We start from the raw sequence: 12,934 nt of genomic DNA on the forward strand, positions 1-12,934 counted from the left end.
CTTTTTTCTTTTTGGGCTGCTTGTTTGTTATCTATATCAACCACACTTGCAATAAAATGCATTAGTATTAAAAAAAAACATACTATAGATTCTTTATCTACGTATTCTTCAAGAACTTTAATAGTTCTCATTCTATAAGAACTTAAATAGTTCTCGTTAAACTTTTTTTTTTTTTTTTCATTGTTTGTATTGTATTATGAAAAATTATTGATGTTGTAATGTTTATGCCCTTTGGGGCCCATAATTGGAAATAAAAATATCTCTTATACCCAGAAGCCTTTGTGTTTCAACAGATGTTATTGGGCCATCTTCTGTTGATATATTTAGTTTATAGGACAGAGGTCAAATCAGAAGGGACAACACAGAACTCAAAACAAGTCCAACAGAACTGATTGAATTTTCTGTCAATCACTTAGGCGTTGGTAAAAGGCAATCGGACATAATAACACATCCAGTGATCAGAGAGAGACCATGCAGTGTTTCGTTGCATACCACATGAATTCAACATTAAACATGACGTAATCAAATCAACTTTCGAACTGCAAACCTTTTTAGTCAATGGAGTTATGAATGAAATTTATGTTTATACATGTATTGTACAAGAACTGCATATGAATGAGAATTAAATAGAATAATCAAGTGAGTTTTTTACATGCAATTTTAATTTTAACCTGTTTTTAATTTTTGCAAAAAAAAAGCCACATTCAATTTGCCTTTCATCTGCATATAAACATGAACACCACCTTAAAAATGTTTATGATATATCTCAATATAGGAATCTGTATATATTTAGTTTCATAGAGGACCGTAGAGAATTTTCATAATCGATCAATACGTTACTTGTGTTTTGTCCTACATCTTGACATTTATGGGGATATTATAAGAATTCCATATCACTGAGTGCACATTGGGCAATATAGTGTACGCGACTGGAATAGACTCATTTAATTCGATGATGACACTCACATTGCTGAGCATTCTTTTTTTATCTTTACTATGAGGAATATGACAATAACTGATGTTCTTATGTCAAAGACCTACTTACAGAATTTGATATCCTGGAACATTTTGGACACAAAGCGTTATTATTATGACTAATTTCGAATCCATTTTGCTCGAAAAATATGACTCTATAGACAAATGGCATTTTGACAACTACACAATAAAGAAACTTATGTGATACTGAAGGCGAATTTCGCAATAAAACATGATTTGAACAAAACTGAAGGACTTTCCTAGCGCAACTATGATGTTGAAGTATTTCTTTGAGGCTCAAGACGGGGATACAAAACGGTGAACAGGAGTTCCACTGAGGATTAGTGTCACTGTATACTCATCTGCTCTTTATACAATGAGAAAGTACTGTTGGTCATATTTACTAACAATGAATTACGTTACGTGACATATGATGAAAAAAGTAAAATAACAAAAACGAAAAGTCCTTTATAAAATCAAAATCTCAAACACATCAAACGAATGGAAAACAACTGTCATATTCCTGACTTGGTACAGGCATTTCCTTATGTAGAAAATGGTGGATTAAACCGGGTTTTATAGCTAGCTAAACCTCCCACTTGTATGACGGTCGCATAGAATTTCATTATACTGACAACTATGTGTGAGCATAACAAACAGACATGATAGGTAAAAATGTCAAAAATCGGGGTACAGCAGTCAACATTGCAATATAATCTTAATCACTAAAAAAAAAACTATTTCAACAAAGAAAAACAAACTGGCATATAGAAACTCTATAGACAAAGTACATAAGCAAAAATGAAAGACAAGAATACAAAATTGACCATAGCACAATAACACAATGGCGGGATCTATAATTACCGAGCCACGTCAAAAGTTTATTACCAAAAATGGTAACAGTTAAAATATACAAGGACAAATAACACTATAACACGTAATTAATCATAGATTTAAATACTGTGTGGAATAAAATCGGCCGCTTACGGTATGGGTTTTGCTCATTGTTGAAGGTTGTACGGTAACCTATCGTTGCTTACACTCACGTTGTTTGTACAGTTGTCTCATAGGCAATCATTCCACATCTCCTTATTTTTAATTAAAGATTTATATAAAATTTATAAAAATCCCAACTTCGCAGTGGTACCACAGGAAAATATTGTAGCATATGGTCTAAAATAAAGGCAACGTAGAATTAACATTAATTAATTAATTAGAAGAAACAAAGCATCCGGGAAATCATGTAATCGCAATAACAGTTAAACTTATAAACTGGACACAACCACATACTGCAATACTGATATAATTTTTGACAAGTCGAAAGTTCATTCTCTACAATAATGATACTTTTTAAAAAAATTTAGTCTAAAATGACAAAATCGCAATAATAAATGCACGCAATAATTTCTGAATTTACAGTACTCCATTTTTTCAAACAAATCATTTTCTCTTGCTGAATCTGTTTTCCACGTTTTTTGGATCACCACTTATCATATACCTTAAAGACATTAAAAAACAACAGCAGGAAAATAATCCAAAAAGGCGAATGAAGGAATAGGTGGGTGGGGTTGAGGAAGCTTCCCGATCGAACGTTAGAAAATTCTAAAAGTGACGTATGCTAGTGACGTCACAAAGTGAAAACATCACAGACACGGTCAAGGTTCAGAATACGAAGAGAAAAGGGGGGACTCGAGAATAAATACGGAATTTAAACTTTTATTAAACCTTTATTATCAGTAAACCGATAAACATTATTAAAATGATAACCAACGTCAGTACCTAGAATCTATACCTCAAGACCATCATGTATTATTTGTGAAGTTGATACGGAATATTTATCAACAAGGTCTTGGTATCTTCCAATAATTTTTTTTTAGAAAAAAGGACGATACGTTCTTTGGCATAACCTAGGTTCATCAACTTTCTGCTCAGACACTGCTGACGTTTTATAAAGTCTGAGTAGCAGCTGCAAGCTCTTGAATACCGAATGAGTTGGGAAATGTATATCCCCATATGCAGGTGAAGTTGATATATTGCTGCAAAGGTTGGGGAAATTTATAACTTCAAAATTAAAATCGTCTCGTTTGTCATAGATTCTGGTACTGAGATGACCTCTTATGTCAAATTCGAGGTATAAGTCTAAAAGGAGGCAGAGGAAACCATGTCTGTTGTTTCTTTAATTTCTAGTTATGGAGGATATATTAATGGAACCCAATCAGAAAAGTTTGGATTGTTAATGGAAAGAACATCATCAATATATCTGAATGTGAAATTAAATGATCTGGCTTCTTTGATCTTCTTGTTTTTGACAAGCGTCTGCAGGAACTCCGACTCATATGAAATAAAAAGAGGTCGGCAAGGAGAGGCGCACAGTTCGTTCCCATAGGAATGCCGACAATTTGTTAAAAAAAAGTATACCTCCAAATTCAACAAATATGTTGTCAATAGAAACTCCAACATACTGATCACTTCTTCCTCTTTGTAGCAAATTGAAAAGAAAAGGAGCACTTCTAGACGACACATTATTGCGAAAGTTGGCCATTTAAATAGTGAATGCTAATCAAATATAGGTGTAGAGTACGTGTTATTCTTTGTCTTTGTATATTTTTAACCTTTACTGTTTAATTCATTTTTGGTAATATCCTGTTGGCTCAGTATTTATACATCCCGCCATTGAGTTATTGCTATGTCATTTTTTTGTATTCTTGATTCTTTCATTTTTGCTTATGTGCTTTGACTATAAAGTGTCTATATGCCATTTTGTTTTTCTTTGTTGACATAGTTGTTTGTTTTTACAGTGATTTAGATCATTATACAATGTTGACTGCTGTACCCAAATTTTTTACACTTTTACCTAAAATGTCTGTTTGGTTTTTGTTTTTTTTTTTTTTTTAAATTGATAAATCGTTTTATTCAAATTTCCTCTGTTATACCATATCCCTAAGCAGCACAGGAAAGCAGACTGAGGGCCCCTGTTTTATTACATTCTGCAATTGTCCAGGGGAACAAATGGCATATTTCTAATCCTAAAAATTACAAATCAAATTATACTCCTTTTCACCTTTTCAAACATATTTGACATAGATACATAATCAATTTATCCAATTTAAATACCTCGTGCTACACTTAACCACCGTAGATCACAACAGATCATTATAACGAACCACGCCGTTCGATGGATTTCTATTTTATTATAGTGTCACATATTGATCGACATACATATTATACAATAACATTAAAACATACATATCAATCAATACCCAGCCATATCAATTTGGCTTATGAGACACATTGCACAAAATATATACCTGTTCTTAAAAATCCAAGGATACTTTGAAATTCTATTTTAAAACTAATAACTATGATTTAAGAGTATTTTCAACACGAATAAAACGAAAGAAAAAATAAATAAAAATATTTTGTAAAAAAATATTTACTTTACCTTTATTTAAAAGTTTAGACATATGTGAAAATATTTACTTTAAGATATCACGATACTCTTATATGCATAATGTAAATAAGCAGAATTAATTAAAATAATTTATTCACGATCCCATAAAAAACTTATAAATACTTTTACATAAAAATGGATGAATCTCGGAGCAGTTCATGATTTGTATTAAATCTAAATCATCATTCAAATTTTCGAAACTATTAATATGTTGTGAACATTCTGAGTAAAGGTCAAATCTTAAATCATTATATAGACAGCAGTTTAATAAAAAAAATGTTTCTCAGTTTCAACTCTATTGTCAGAACAATAAATACATAATCGATCTTCAACAGGTATTGGCGACCTGGTGTATCTTCCAGTCTCTGCACGAAACTAGCCATTACACGTCGGTACGACCGTGGAATAATATTTGAAACATACGGTACCACAGAACAGTTTCTTTTGTATTGCCTGTATGTTCTAAGTTTATTTCATTATCTCTTCCGCGATCGTTAAAGAGTTCTCGCTGCCATTCTGTGTTATTTAGGATGTTAACTTGTTTAACTACTTTTTTCATGGCTACTTTTGTACTTATTGTCACATCACTAACAATGTCCCTAATTTCCAATAAGTTAACCGTCTTGTTCACCTCCGTATTCTAGCCTTTTCGTCGACGTGATATCCAACTCAGGATATTAAACACAGTTCTACTCTGATCCATTCGTGTAAGTTTACACTGAAGCCGGACGCAAGAAACGCGCTGCTTATTCAAACATGATGTCCACACTAGGTCGCCCATTGTAGAAATATTAGACGTATTTCTAAGAACAGATAAAAAGTACTTACAAGATTTATTTTTGAGTTTTTGTATAAACCCTATATGATATACCACTGGATGAGATAAAACATCCAAAAACAGCTCCAAAGCTCGGCTTGCTGATTTTGCTATTTTCTTGGTGTTTTTGGTAAACGTAAGATGTTCGTCAAGCAAAATCCCAAGGTATTTATAAGAATCCGTTATTGTTAAATCATAATTACTACATGTAAAATAATGTCTGAAATATCAAACGATTGCGGTATAAAGTGAACCACTTAAGGCTTTTCTGGGTTAATGGACAACTTCCAAGATGAGCACCAGACTGTCAGGACATTAAGCATACGCTGTAAACTCTGTTCGTCCGGCGCGATTAATGCAATGTCATCAGCATAAAGCAAAATGCTTAATGTTCTTTCACTTAAAGACACTCCACAGTCAAGACTGTTAAAACGGTCGGCTAAGTTATTTATATATACAGAGAATACATCCTCGTTTAACTCCAGATGACACATCAAACCACGGTGTTAACAGATTGTTCACTCAAACCGTGCACTGAACATCTTCGTATAATGATTTGACTGCATTTAAAAATTGGCCACGAATACCCATAACTTGAAGCTTGTACCAAAGTAAATCCCGCCTTACAGTATCGAACGCTTTTTTCATATCCACGAAACATACGTATGTTGATTTCCGACTAATTTTTCTATCAATAAAAATTGAATACAATGCGAAAATGTGTTCTTCACTATGAATCATAGTAAAAGGTGATTGCTTTTTTATTTTATTTCTTTCTGATCTTATTAATTTTTAAAAGATGGATTATGTGCAAATATACAAGAATAGAAAGAGTGCGAATTCTATACTTCAAGATTATAGATATTAATTTGCTGCTAGATGTGAGTATTTATAGTAAAATTAAAGACATAGTCGTAAGTGTAGATAGTAGTATATATAGTATGTATAATTACATAAATTAAGATAAGGTTAATATGTACTGAGCTAATTAATCAGTCAGGGTTAAGAGCCAAATAATAAGTCATTAAAAAAGCAAATTAGAAATTAAACTTTGGATATATAAAGTAAGTATGTTATGAATAAATACAAAATTAGAAGAGTGTATTTACCTAAAACTTAGAAATTTACTATGTTCGTGAAATGATAGTTTTCTATGCTTGCCATTTGAAATATTTCCGTACATTCCTTAAGAATAAGTTTCACAATCTTTTGCTTTGTAGTGTTTTTCTTTTGGTACATTAGAATGTTCCGTTCTTTCCAGATTACAAATTTCCCTGTTAATAAGACGTATTTACAATTACATGGATCAATTCATATGCTTCATTCACAACACCTAAAATAATTGATTCCTTTGATTTTTGTATAGTTTTGCGATAACTGTTTTCACAAAATAAATGTATCTTCTCAAAAATAACTATCCATACATCATTTATATGTGTACAATTCGAAAAAAGATGCACTTGTGTTTTCTTGTCTATTCTTACAAACGTGACATATTTCATTGACCTTTTTAGCTCACCGGGGCCCAAAGGGCCCCATGTGAGCTTATGCCATCACTTGGCGTCCGTCGTCGTCCGTCGTCTGTCGTCGTCTGTCGTCGTCGTCTGTTGTCGTCTGTCGTCGTAAACTATTTCAAAAATCTTCTCCTTTGAAACTACTGGGCCAAATGCCTTCAAACTTTAACTAAATGTTCCTTAGGGTATCTAGTGTATAAATTGTATCCGAAGTTTTGATCCATCGACAAACATGGCCGCCATGGCTAAAAATAAAACATAGGGGTCAAATGCAGTTTTTGGCTTATATCTCAAAATCTAAAGCTTTTAGAGCAAATCTGACATGGGGTCAAATTGTTCAATTGGTCAAGATCTATCAGCTCTGAAATTTTCAGAGGAATCGAACAACCCATTGTTGGGTTGCTGCAACCAAATTGGTAGTTTTAACAAAAGTTTGCATTTTTTTGTTATTATTTTGAATACTATTATAGATATATATAAACTGTAAGCAGCAATAATGTTCAGCAAAGTAAGATCTACAAAAAAGTTAATATGATCATAATTGTCAATTGTCCCCTTAAGGAGTTATTGCCCTTTAAAGACAATTTTACACAATTTGTTCATCAAGTTTGCTAACATTTAAAAATCTTCTCCTCTGAAACTACTTGGCCAATTACCTTCAAACTTTAACTAAGTGTTCCTTATGGTATCTTGTTTATAAATTGTATCCGAAGTTTGTATCCATCGACAAACATGGCCGCCATGGCTAAAAATAGAACATAAGGGTCAAATGCAGTTTTTGGCTTATATCTCAAAAACTAAATCTTTTAGAGCAAATGTGACATGGGGTCAAATTGTTTAATTGGTCAAGATCTATCGGCCCTGAAATTATCAGACGAATCGAACAACCCATTGTTGGGTTGCTGCCACCGAATTGGTAGTTTTAACAAAATTTTGCAGTTTTTTGTTATTATTTTGAATATTATTATAGATATATATAAACTGTAAGCAGCAATAATGTTCAGCAAAGTAAGATCTACAAAAAAGTTAATTAAAGACAATTTTACACATTTGTTCATCAAATTTGCTAACATTTAAAAATCTTCTCTTCTGAAATACAGGTGAGCGATTCAGGCTCTTGAGAGCCTCTTGTTTTAGCTTTTCTTCAGTATATACAATATCATGAAGCATTTTACATTGTGATTCAAATTGTTTAGCTTTTCCAATTGCAACATTATTTTGTAAAAATTTCCATATATCATGCCAATTTATTTATTATGTCTGTTTGTTTTGATCACACATTGTTGTCAATATAATGGTATTATATGTGACAGGTTTAGCTAGCTATAAAATCAGATTTAATCCACCATTTTCTACATAAGGAAATGCCTGTACCAAGTCAGGAATATGACAGTTGTTTTCCATTCGTTTGATGTGTTTGAGCTTTTGATCTTGCCATTTGATAAGGGACTTTCCGTTTCAAATTTTCCGTTTTTTTTTTGTTTTTTTTTTTACTTTTTTTTCCATTAGCTGTAATATTCAAAAGTTAAAAGTTTACCTCATAATCAATCTGAAATATTTTCTTATCCTCATTTGTTCGAAAATCTGGAAGGAAATGAAATACTTGATTGTAAATTTGAAAGGTAAGAAAAGATATTTTTTAGTATTAAATCCAAACAATATGATTGCTACTTAATACACATGTAACGCTACACAATTAACACATAGTTGATAGAGTGATAAAGTAAATTATTACTCTGAGAAAAACATTGTCAATCGAGGTGATGTCAAAGTTTACAATGTTTTTTTCGAGGGGTTACAATCTACTTTATCGCCCTCTCAGCTATGTGTTATTTAATTTATTGTACTGAATGTTCTATTATACTGTCTATTAAATTTCAAATTTAATTAACGTAAAAAAATACTGACGTCTTGTACATAACAACCATCCGCTATCAATAAAGCGCACAATTAATCAAGCATCTCCGTGAAGAGTATTAGCCATGTGTTATTGACTAAATTATCTCCCTCGTATTAACCAATCAAAATGTTGCATTTCAACATGAAGTATAATAAAACAAAAATCAACAATACAAATATGTAACATTGACAAAACATTAATCTAAGTTTGTTTGTTTTGTTTTGTTTATTGTTTTTGTTTTTTTTTCTGTTCTTACATGCTAGAAAACACGCCTTTCCTAAAATTAGTATAACAATTAATATATCTCGAACAGTAATACAAAAGGAAAAAACTCTGCTTACCTCTATTATATATTTATTGGTTTCATAACGGATATAATTGGATATCGCTTGATATCAGCTCGACTTATTTGATTTCAATATAAATGTAAACGAGATGGCGAGTTTATCATTACTTTTCAAATTAAATAACGAGAGTTGATATCAATCGATATCAAATCCTCACGAGTTGTTAAACCGATTTCTCTTGTGGTGATCATTTTTGTTCTGTTAAATAAAAAATTCGCGACTCGTTGATCTAGTCTATAGATAAAAGAAAAGCTTTTCCGGTGAAAAGTGTAAGTGTTTTGTTTATTATTGAAGGAATCACATATCTATGTTACCATAGGGACCAAAATATAGAATTCCCCAGCCCATCAAATGGAAAAAGAACTTCAGGTTACTGATGGATGCAGTTGAGGACTATGCTAGAAAATGGGTAAAGCGCAAACCATACGAACCAGAACTGGACACTTTGTATGAACGAATCAAAGCTATTCGATCATGCATTCAGAAGCGCATCCAGAAACTTCGATGTCCTATGAGCACAAGGGTTTCTAACCTATTCAATAACCCGGAGGTTGTGGATGCTTTATCCTCTTTGCATGACACATATGTCGTTGTTCCAGCAGATAAAGCCTCCAATAATATTGTCTTCGTATGTAAAAACCATTATTTGTAATGTCTCACAAAAGAGCTTGGAATAAATAGCACAACTGGTAACCTACATATTCTTTAACATCATTTACAAAAGGATGAAATTTTACAAAATCACACATCTGTCCTTCTTTCTTTTGGTATTAACATCAAAGAAAACGAAGAAAATCTACCGTCATTATACTGGATACCAAAACTTCACAAAACTCCGTATAAAGAACGATACATAGCTGGATTATCAAGATGTTCGACTAAACATCTTTCTAAAATGCTGACTACTATTCTTTCTACAGTAAAAGATTGCCTTCAAAAATATTGTGATGAGATATATTCAACCAGTGGTGTCAATCAGATGTGGATTCTCATAAGTTCTAAAGATCTACTGCTAAATCTTAGATCACAATTTGATATTTCTACGCTTTACACTACTATTCCCCATGCTCAATTGAAAGAGCGACTTCACCATCTCATTAAACAGAGCTTTTTCTATAAAAATGGGAACCGTAGATATAAATTTCTTGTTTTGGGTTATAATGATTCTTATTTTGTGAGGAACCACAATGGTTCTATCAGAAAATACACTGAAGATGATTTTATCAAAATGCTGGACTTTTAAATCGACAATATATTTGTTGAGTTTGGAGGATTGATATTTCAACAGACAGTCGGTATTCCAATGGGTACTAATTGTGTACCCCTTCTGGCCGATTTGTTTTTGTACTCGTATGAAGCAGAATTCATTCAGAACCTTCTAAAAGACGAAAAGAAAAAGCACCTTGCGAAATTCTTTATTTTTACTTTCAGATATATTGATGATGTCCTATCACTTAATGACCCATATTTCAGTCAGTACTTTCATCTCATATATCCCAGTGAGCTTGAAATTAAGGATACTACTGATACTAGAAGGACTGCTTCATACCTTGGTGTTTTCCTCAATATTGACACAGATGGACGACTTCACACTAAAATCTATGACAACTTCCCAATTATCAATTTCCCATTTCTCAGCAGTAACATACCCTCTGCTCCGTCGTATGATGTTTACATATCTCAACTGATACGTTATGCTCGTGCATATTCACACTATACGGACTTCATATACAGGAGTGTGCTCCTTGCGCAGAAACTGCTCCAACAGAGTTATGAGGAGGAAAGATTAAAAATGACACTCCGTAAATTTTATGGACACCATCACGAATTGGTTGATTCATACGATGTGTCTGTGTCTAAACTGACTAACGACATTTTTACCACGTCTTAGATTGTGGTTTACCATCTACGTCTGTCTGAACCGAACGTGACCTATTCCCGAATATGACTGTTTTGCCGAGTGTGAATTCGCATTGCTATACAACGTGTCTCGGTATTTATACATCCAACATTCATGTATTAGTATTTAGTTATGATGTTTCTTTTGTAAGTTCGGATGGATATTGTGTTATGTCTTATCGTCTGTGGTTTGAATTCTGTATTTTCGGTACATTTCACATATGTCTTATTTGTCAGTATAGTCGAGTTAATTTCCATTTTCCATGGATAAAGTATTGTGTTAGTCCAAATAATTATGACGTCGTCACAGCATTAATTTAAAATAGCCTTTCAAGACCGTCATAATCATGGTAATTATTTGGACTAGTATTGTGAAAACAATTGTGAATTTTTGGATCTCGTTCCATATAATTGTATGAATTTCAAGATATATACGTCACAAAAACATGTCACTGTTTGTGGTGTCCTGTGCTGTCGTTAATGGGAGATGTCCGTTGTTATTCTGCGGTTTACATGTTGTAACGACTATTATATTATTTATTTATGCATTTCTCTGTGCTGAGTGTTCTTGCGTTTGTTTGAACTGTATTCCTGTCACGTAGTGTTGTCATTTTAGCGGTATTTTTTAACATTGCCATATAAGCGGGAGGTTTGGCTAGCCATAAAACCAGGTTCAACCCACCATTTTTTCTTAAAATGTCCTGTACCAAGTCAGGAATATGGCAGTTGTTATCAAATAGTCCGTTTCTATGTATGTTGGCGTTTGTTTTTGTTGCAGTTCAGTGTTTCTGTTGTTCCGTTGTTTCCCTCTTATAGTTGATGTGTTTCCCTCGGTTTAAGTTTATAACCCGGATTTGTTTTCTCTTGATCGATTTATGACTTTTGAACAGCGGTATACTATTGTTACCTTTATTTACCATGGAGAAAATATACTTCTTTTTGACCTCATGGAATATTTACAGCCATATAATACACGGAATTTATAAAACATTTACAAAACTGTTGACTGTGACTAGTTACAATTGCAGAAATGTAAAAAATATTTTATTCAAGTTGAAAATTAATTATAAAATCGATTGAAAACCCATATTTTCTCAATATTGGGGTATAAATCCTAAATATATACGATGATTATGTATTGGAGTACTCACTTTCTCGACCTCATAGTTGCTATCATCTCTTATCGAGCACTATGCAGGTTATAAAACATGTTTTTTTGCTGGTGTGCGATGGTATATATGACGCGTGATGGTAAGTCCAAAATCTACAGTTGTGCAATCATTATGAGAACTTGACTGATTTCTTTATAAGAATGTCTAGAAAAAGGAAATTGTACTTCCTTTTATATTCATGGTAAATAATTGACTGATCTAGAGAGTTTAGAATCTCAAACAATCGCTTCCCTTTTCTCGTAATTTTAATGTTTATAAGCTCCTTTATAAAAATAAGGAGATGAGGTATGATTGCCCATGAGACACCTATCCACCAAAGTTCAAATAAAGTGGATGTAAGCAATTATAGGCAACCGTACGGCCTTTAACAATGAGAAAAACTCATACCGTATAGTCGGCTATTAAAAGCCCCTACATGAAAAATGTGAAACAATTCAATTGAGAAAACTAACGGCCTAATTTATATCAAAACAATTAACGAAAAACAAATTAACAGACATGAACCAACGACAACCACTGAACTACAGGCTCCTGAATTGGGACAGTCACATAAAAAAAATGTGGCGGGTTAAACGTGTTTGTGAGCGCTCAACCCTCCCCTATTCTGGGAAAGTGGTGTAACAGCACAACATAAGAGCACACTAAAAAATCAGTTGAAAAAGGCATAACTCATCAGATCGATACAAAGAAGAAAAACATCAAACATAAGCACAGACCGGACGTGACAGGGTACGTATTTATCCGTCCCTCGTCCCCAACAACAAAAAGGACACTTAGTACAGATCTGAGAGTACTCGCAGTTACTGACAACTAGTTCAAAGCCAATAACAACTAATAAAAAAAAATCATGTATTTAAGA

Source organism: Mytilus californianus, unplaced genomic scaffold (assembly GCF_021869535.1).
Source record: "Mytilus californianus isolate M0D057914Y unplaced genomic scaffold, xbMytCali1.0.p SCAF_4, whole genome shotgun sequence".
NCBI lineage: Eukaryota > Metazoa > Mollusca > Bivalvia > Mytilida > Mytilidae > Mytilus > Mytilus californianus.